Source organism: Mus pahari, chromosome 5 (assembly GCF_900095145.1).
Source record: "Mus pahari chromosome 5, PAHARI_EIJ_v1.1, whole genome shotgun sequence".
NCBI lineage: Eukaryota > Metazoa > Chordata > Mammalia > Rodentia > Muridae > Mus > Mus pahari.
The window spans coordinates 261,967-271,457 of NC_034594.1; positions in this window are offsets into that span (position 1 = coordinate 261,967).

Consider the following 9,491-nt stretch of genomic DNA (forward strand, 5'->3'; position numbering starts at 1 on the left):
CCTGTACTGGGCCATATAAAGTTTGCAAGACCTAGGGGCCTCTCTTCCCAATGATGGCTGACTAGGCCATCTTCTGCTACATATGCAGCTAGAGACAAAAGCTCTGGGGGTACTGATTAGTTTGTATTGTTGTTCCACCTATAGGGTTGCAGACCAACGTGTGGATACTTCATTCCTCCTTAGATTAGGGAAAAAATACCCATGGAAGGAGTTACAGAGTCAAAGTTTGGAACTACGATGGAAGGATGGACTATTCAGGGACTACCCCAACCGGGGATCCATCCCATAATCAGTCACCAAACCTAGACACTATTGCATATACCAGCAAGATTTTGCTGAAGGAACCCTGATATAGCTGTCTCGTGTAAAACTATGCCAGTGCATGGCAAATATAGAAGTGGATGCTCTCAGTCATCTATAGGATGAAACACAGGGCCCCCAATGGAGGAGCTTGAGAAAGTACCCAAGGAGCTGCTGAGTATCTTAAACCTGCATGACTCCCAGGGATCCCCAAAAGACAGGAAGAAATGATTAATCATTTGGGGATACTAAATTAACAATGCAGCAAGTATAGAATTCTGGAATAAATATCCAACATCTTCCCATTTCAGGAAGCCTTTACAGCAGAAGTGTTTAAGATCTCAGTGGAGGACAGATTTTTGTTCTTCCATCCCCCTGGGATGCCTGTGCAGCAGATTTCCTCCAGTTGCTGGAATTCACTGCTCATTTCGCCCAAACTCACTGTAAATGTTATGACATGTCTAAAAATATGTCTGCTGTTTTATCCACTCCAAACTATTTTGCATCACAATGTGACCATGTACTTTCAAAGAGTGTGTATCTACCTTCAACAGAGGTTGTTTCTTATATGGCAAAATGGAAAATGGTTTTTCACTTGGTGTGACTAGTACACCACAGATGAAAATATTTGAGTAATGGATTGTGTATAGAAAAAATAAAGTTGTTTGAACATGACACATTTAGTTTTCTGAAAAAAGTATGTGTAGTTTTGAAATAGTAATTGATTTTATTATTATATGCAATTTGTGTTTTAAAAACAAATGGCTGTAATTGTTGACAAGGATGGAGGGGAAAGAACGTCTTATTCAATTCTGGTAACATATATAGTGCAGTCAGTATGGAAGTCAGATACAGAACCCTCAGAACCTAAAAATAGAACTATCATCTAATTCAGTTACACAACTTACTGGTATACCTCTGGGTAGTTCTTCAGGAAACATGATGTGCAGGGATCTCTGTTGCACGTTAACTGAAGCACTGTTCATAGCAACCAATACATAAAATTGACCTAGATACATTTCATCAGGTGAAATATTAAAGAGAATTATATATGTATATATATAATGCTTATATTGATTGTTTATATGTTTTATATATGTATTATATGTACATTGCATATCACAATTATTATATGCTAATATATAGCTAAGGCATGAAAATATATGGGCATGGAGGTGTTTATCATATTAAATGAAATAAGCAAGAATCAAAGATGCATATCATGAATACTTTTGTATTCACATTGTAGATATAAATGTCTGTATATGCACCTTCCTCATGAGACAAAGTTGGGAGGTGGACCTTGCAAAGGGGGTGGGTCTAAAGGAAGTGAAGAGATAGAAGAGAATGAAAAGGAAAACAAACAAGATGTGCTTTGTGTGACTTAAAAAATATTAAATTAAAACTGAAGTGAATTGTGTGGAGACTAGAAGCAGACCATAGCGGCACAAGGGACAGCCACCAGGTGCTAAGCAGATTTGTCTCTGTGAAAGGTCATGATGAACTTTTCATTATTTACATTAATTACTGGATCATAAGATGTTTCTGGCAGTATTTTTTTTGTCTGCAAGTGGCTGCAGGCTTTACACAACTCATTCAAGGAAGCCATTCAGGAAAGTGAAGAGCCCCAGCTAAGGAAACAATCATAAATAATGTTCTTAATTCACGAATATTCACCTTTCTTAATTCCAAATTTTCACCTAGTAATATTATATTCAACCTATAAGATAATAATAATAATAAATTTATTTTATCCAGAGTTCTCAGGAGATACTTATGGGGCTAGTCACCAGTAAGTAAAATTTTAATGATCATTATCCTAGACTGGTAACTGAATTAAATAATAGTATTATAGTTTAGATGATATATTTCTAATGTGTATATGATGTTTGGATTTATTATGAACTTGGCACATTTTAGAATTAACCTAAAAAAGAAGTCCCAAAGAGTAACTGTTTAGATTGATTGGTCTATGGGCTTGCCTGTGGGAGATTTTCTTAACCTGGTGGTTTAATATGAGAAGACCCACTGAATGTGAAAGGCATTACTTCACATGCTGGGCTATGGTCTGAAAGAAAAGAAGAAGGTACATGTGTATTAATTCATTGTTCTCTTCATTGTGAATGCAATCTCTTAAGGTGCTTCACATTTCTGTGACCTTGACTTCTTTTGCAATGATCAACTGTAACCTAAATTTTAAGCCAAATGAAAATTTCTCCTGTAAGTTGCATTTACCCAGGTGTTTTTTTTAATAGCATCTGCACTTAGTATTTTAATTTTTAATGACAGAAGCAATATTAAAAAATTCCCCAGGATGAGAATGTCTGAGGGTCAAATTTGTGACATGGCCAATGGAGCAACATGGCTGGCGGTCATAGTAGCTTATATACCTGTCACTGTGAAAGATGGGAAGAAGCATCATGGCACAAGGCAGCAGCAGACTAGTGGTGAAGCTACCCGCTAGTAAGAAGAAACAGAGTGTTTGTGGGAACATAGGCAGTGGCACAGAGAACTGTACATGTAGAAGCACCCTTCTGACATGATGTTGTGACCTAAGCCATAAGGTCTAGATTCTGAGGAGATGTCCCATGGTTAGACTATTAAAACCCAAAGGAAAGAAGACGCTTTGTTCTATAGCCCCTATATCTAGTGACAATGTCCTTGTGAGTGTGGTGTTCCTTTTGACAACATCCATCCTCACTATTAGTGACCTCTAAATTTGTAGTTCTCATAGGAATTTTTTTCTATCACCTTAAGACCCTTCATCATTCCTTTCAAATCTTAACACAACAAACTTTAAGTAACATGTTCAGTGATTATGAGATCTTTCCCTGGTCTCCAAAAAAGAAACTAGAAATGATTTCCTTGGTTGAAATCTCTAAATCTGCAAGTAGTGAGTAAAATAAATTGGTAAAACTAGACATATGCCAATATACAATCAATATATCTCCCCTCTCTCTGTCATGCACACACACACACACACACACACACACACACACCCATATACTTTTTTCTTACTATCTAAAGCTCCAGAAAATACTTTTATAAACCATTGGGTGAAACAGGAACACAATAGAGAATATAGATTGATGTATTCATCATAGATAAGAGATAAGTTTAAAGATTAGCTCTTTGAGAAACTTAAACATTCTGTTTTATTTTTTAATATTAGAAGTTTTCCATCCCAAACTTTTTCTTTCATAATACTCTTTAAATTTAATATTCGTTAGCATTTTACAGAATCAGGGTGACTTATTCTAAATCAGTAATAATGACAAAGCTGGAATTAAAGGGTATTAATCATTTTTCTTTAAACCGTCACCATTCCTGACCAAATCCTAGCTTCAGGAGCGGAACTTAGCATAAAATCCTATCCCTAACCATGGAGCTATTGACAGTTGTTAGCTGCCAGGGAAGGAACAAAGAGTTTTCTCTAAGAGTATACTCCCTGGTAAGACAAATATACTTCAGTAGAAAGCCATGCATCCAAGGCACCACAAATTGGTCTTGAGATTTTTTTTTTAAGGGATACAAACTTTTATTGCTAGGAAAAGTGAGTCATTCCTGGAAAGGCTGTGGGAGGGGTAGGTATTACCAAAGTACATTGTATGAAAGTCTCAAGAACTAATAAAACATAAAAATTTAAGACAGGTCAACTATGCAGCTACATTCATGATGTCTATAATAATTCATATTTTCTGAAAATAAAATCACAATGTCCCAGGTACTTTTTTTGCTAGAGTATCTTAGTAGTAAGTCCTTCAGTAGATGTGCATCAGTTATTTTACATACCCTAAGGAAAACCTTATGAAAGCTATTTTCTGATTTAAGTTTCACTCTTTTCACTTGACTATTGTGACAACTTTGGTACACTTGGGAACAGCATACTTGTAAGTAGCTGGTGTGAAGCTGTTTATATAATCTGGGACTAAACTTGTAATCTCTTAGCTATTGAACTTATTACATAATATGTATGAGTATCAGAGGAGTTACAGATAAAACAAAAATAATCTATTCCTGAGTATCCACAAATGTAATGTAGGCTGGCACTGTACATATGGGTTGTGACATTTCACTCTGAACAATATTCCTAAAACATAATTGTGGAACAGTGACATCCTGGGTGGATCACTGTCTTAATTTTATGCAAGAGATAATAAAAATATAATAAAGAGAGGTAATCAACTTATTCACCTCATAAAGTCATATATAATTTTTTTCAATTTTTCATTAGATATTTTCTTGATTTACATTTTAAATGCTATCCTGAAAGTCCCCTATACCCTCCCCTCACCCTGCTCCCCTACCAACAGACTCCCAAGCCAAAGACATCTGAATAAAACATTCCAAATCATAGATAGACTACCATTCCCGCAGTTGATGGGATGAGCTGTAAGCATCCCTTTGAAGACCACTAGCTCATAGGAGTTTCTGGGTCTTCTTTTGGATCTGAGGAATGAGACTGCCCACATTCCTTTAAATAAGCTGACAAAAGGCAGATGGAGAACTCAAAATAGATGTGAGGACAGTGACAGTATACTTTATGCAGTGTTGGCTTGTATGTGTCTAAAATCATAAAGGTAGAAAGTCACAATTTAAAACATTCTCCAATGAATTTTATATAACCTTGCACATTTTCTATGTTCTCCCATATATACTGACATTTTCTATATCCTCAAAGGAAATGAGTTTTAAAGGCTACATTAAAGCTAGCACATATAGCTATGTTTTCTTTACTAGAATACTTTAAGAATCTCTGTGAAATTAAAAGCTAGTAAATGTTAACAGCAGCATAGTTATTTATACTTAGATAAATAATTGCCCAAGACTGTTAGAAAGGAGAGGCCAAGTTCATGTTCCCAATATCCCAGAATAATGCATCATCTCAAAGGACATATTAAAGTCTTGCTACCTATATGTAGCCTACTTACTTTTCCATTTATGACTTTTAATGTGGATTCCAAATGAGAATTTCTTTTGTGGATTAATGAGTCATTGTGTTTGAAAGTAATACCCCAAAAGGCTGGAGTTAGCTCTGTGTTCAAAGGTCATGATGCTAATAACTTGTTATGTATGTAATGGAAGGTAAAGTACATGTTTTGTACAGAAATTAAACTATGTGTTTAATTTAACAAATACACGTGCACACACAGAGAGTCACTGACAAAAAATGACAACATAATAAACTATAAAGCACTGTGCAGTGTGTCAGGCATGTGTAGTGTATGAACAGCATATCACTCTGGTATCCTTGTGTGTCATCATATAAAGTATTGTTCTAGTGCCAAGGAATAGTGGCACATGCTTTAAATCCCATACTCCAATGGTAGAGGAAGTTCAATCTCTATGTGTTCGAGCCTGGCTCACACACTGAGTTCAGAGCTAGTCACAACTCCATGGTGAGACTGTCTCTAACAAAGAAAGAAACAAAAAAAAAGCTATTCCACCTCAAAAGCAAAGTAGCAATGTTTAAAAGTCATTTTCACATATATAAAAAGTTACCTTGACAATTTATAATTAAGCAGATTTTACATATGTTTTACACATCAGATGCCACACACATTTTCATACTTAGTAACTTAAAAGTACAACATTTATATGTTGAATCAACTAGTTTTGTTAGACTGGCATATTAAGAGCCTTTGGGGATCAGCATAATTCCTGGTTAAATCTAAAAACTTGGAATTTTTCTATATTTCATACTTGCATAGGCTAATANCTCTCTCTCTCTCTCTCTCTCTCTCTCTCTCTCTCTCTCTCTCTCTCTTCCCCCCCTCTCTCTCTCTGTGTTGTCTAACCTAAGATTCTGATCCTACTTCTGTACTATCTTACTCTTAATAACCTTCTCAAGAATTCTTGTCATAAAAGAACAGGAGACAATTGATACACTCCACCTCAAAACTTCAAGCATGAGCCCCTAGTCTTATGTTCCTCTGCAAGGTGCCTTCACAACACTGTTAATGCCTCATTACCAAGCCAGATGTGTGACAACAACATTATCCCTGACAGTTCAAGTAGGATTTTTTTTTGAGAGTGTTTATTTCAGGACTACAAGTGGACAGAGCAATCCAGACCACTTCGGCACTCTGATTATGGGTTTCATATTTTCCGCTCATATTTTCCACCTTTTTAATAGGTGAGGCAGCTGACAACTGAATTAGTACACTCCCCTTAGTATGCCAGTGGCTCATGACAATAGCCTAAGGGAAAGATATAGATAACTGAGAAGTTTTCTCACTGTTGTGATATATTTTTTCAAATGCTTAATAAGGCAATTGAAGTGACATTCTGTCACTGCAGTGTTTTACAGTGAGCTCGTGAGTTCCCCTGTGCCACCTCTAGGAGGAGATGCACTGTGTTTAACACACTAGGAAATAAAGAGGAGGAAGAAGGAGAAAGAATGTATAAATATCTGCAGCTTGGCAAGCATCATTAGATATTAGCAGTCTCTCATGCTGAGGAAATACCAGTATGGGTCTTATAATTCTGGAGATAGTAAAGTAAAATAAAAAAGAAAGAAAAGTTTTAAGGTATTTACTAAGCAGCAATGGGACAGAAAAAAATCCTAAGTGATGTTTGTGACATGGTTCTATAAGTGTGTTTCTGTGTGTATGTGCATGTAGTCCTCATTAAGAAGTACTTTTGAAAGCAGAACTAGTTTAACATTCTCTTTTTTTCCCTAAATTCTCTTATCCTTAGTGGCCCTATTAGATATAAAAGTATACCTAAATTCCAAATTAAGAATATTGTATTCCACATTAATAGTAATGTAACATTATCCACAACTTAAAATTTAGCTAATGTGTTACCATAGCATTCCACTTAAAAATATTTAACTAAAATTTATAATAATCTCTAAGAGTGAGAATAAATAAAAATGAAAAAGAGACAGAATAGTTCAAGTGTTCCAATTCTGAGTTAATAAGTCTTTTCTGGCTCAGCTGCTTCTAAACCCCTTGCATTTTTACATATTCTGTATTGTTTTTATATTTTAGATAAGACGATGTCTTATAAAACATACTTTCTGGTCAGAATATTTCTATTGTTAGACAAAGGAATTATTAACTATGATATAAAACCATAGCCAATTACATGACAGTCACATCATATGATATGAATATCCATAATGTGAATAATACATTATTCAAGTTTGTATCAAATATACATTATTTTTTCCTTTTTTTATTATTATTTTCTTTATTTACATTTCAAATGCTATCCCGAAAGTTCCCTATACCCCCCCACCTGCTCCTCTAACCACCCACTCCCACTACTTGGCCCAGGTGTTCCCTTGTGCTGGGTCATATAAAGTTTGCAAGACCAAGGGGCCTCTCTTCCCAGTGATGGCTGATTAGGCCATCTTCTGCTACATATGTAGCTAGAGACACGAGCTCTGTGGGTACTGGTTAGTTCATATTGGTGTTACATCTACAGGGTTGCATCCCCTTCAGCTCCTAAAGCACATGCCAGCAAGATTCTGCTGAAGGGACCCTGATATTGCGGCCTCTTGTGAGGCTATGCCAGTGCCTGGAAAACACCAAAGTAGATGCTCACAGTCAGCTATTGGATGGAATACAGGGTCCCCAATGGAGGAGCTAGAGAAAATATACATTATTTTATAGCATTGCATGGTGTTCTACACTGATATATATATATATATATATATATATATATATATATATATATATATATACATCTTAATGCAATATTGAACATTCTACCTCTCCAAATAAATCAGTTCTTTATTTGGAGAGATTTTGTAGCAAGCAAACTGTTGCTGAGCATGTTGGCTGTGGCAGAAATGGATAAGGATTAGGAAGGGTCTGCTACTCACAGGCTGCTGTAACCCCAACCTTCCCGATTTGCTCATGTGTATCATGTATCATAACTGGTCATTTCTTTTCTAGATTTATAAACATAAGCTGCATGTCCTACCTATGACACCTTTGATGTCTAGTATTCCATATATCTTTTTTTGTGATAGGGTAGTCTTAAATTTTTCCATTTGGATTATAACCTTCAGGCTTGGGAAGCAGAACCATAACTCAAAATTATATGGACCTTTTATAAAATGTCACAAATGCTATCTTGGTTCTACAATGTATATTTATTATTCACATTCAGAAGATGAAAGCGAGACACCATGAGTTAGGATGAATTAGTTAATAAAATATGGATCATGATATAGTTACACCCAAAGGATGTAAGCATCTCCAATCCACTTCACTTTTCATTGGCACACAATTTCTCTTTTGGTTGAAAGATTTCAAAAAGAGACCTTGCTATATCTAATCAATAGCACCACATATTACACAGTCTGCTTTTAACTTGCATGAATTTGTCGTCTTCCAGATACAATATGGGAAAAATTCCTTGCTTTCTAAAATAAGTAAGGTATGTTTGTTGTTGGTGGTGGTGGTTTTTGTTTTTGTTGTTTGTTTTGTTTTCTGTTTCTGTTTTTACTTCTATGAGTTGTATAAACATTCGATTTAGAGAAACTTGAGTATGGATAAAAGTCTTCATAGGATGTGATGTCAAAAAATGCAAAACCCTCTATCTGTAGGTTATTGGGACTATTGAAGCTTGTACTTCATGGATTTAAGAAGTTTGTGAGAAACAAAATTGATCATTTTTAGTAAAATAAATAACTGAAATAGCTGAAAATAAAAAATTGAACTTAATGGGGTAAACTGACTCTCAACTCAGGCACCTTACTACTAAATACAGAAAGTTTGCCTTTCTAATAATTTCTTGGACTTCTCTATAAGAACCTATAAACTTTTCAGAGAGAGAGGACTAGAACTTAGTTTAGCTGAGAAACTAGTAAGAGGCATCTTTCCTGGTTAAGACAGTCAGACATTCTACAAGCCAGACTCAAGGAGCAGAGTAAAAAGATCTGAGCAAGCATGCTCATACACTCTGTTTGACTATTGTGGAGGCTTATTTCTCATTAGGAAAGACTTTTTATTTTGGTCATCTATACAAGGTAACATCTTCTCATACTGACTTGCCAGATTTTTCCTACTCTTCTCTTTTCCCTGCAGGAGGTGGCAGCAGACTTAAGGATCATTATTAAAAGCTCTCTACTTGCCTTTCTAGTGGCTACTACTCTACTTGATCAAAAGCCTGTTGAAAGAGAGACAAGAGAAAAGAAGGGAAGGGAAGGGAAGGGAAGGGAAGGGAAGGGAAGG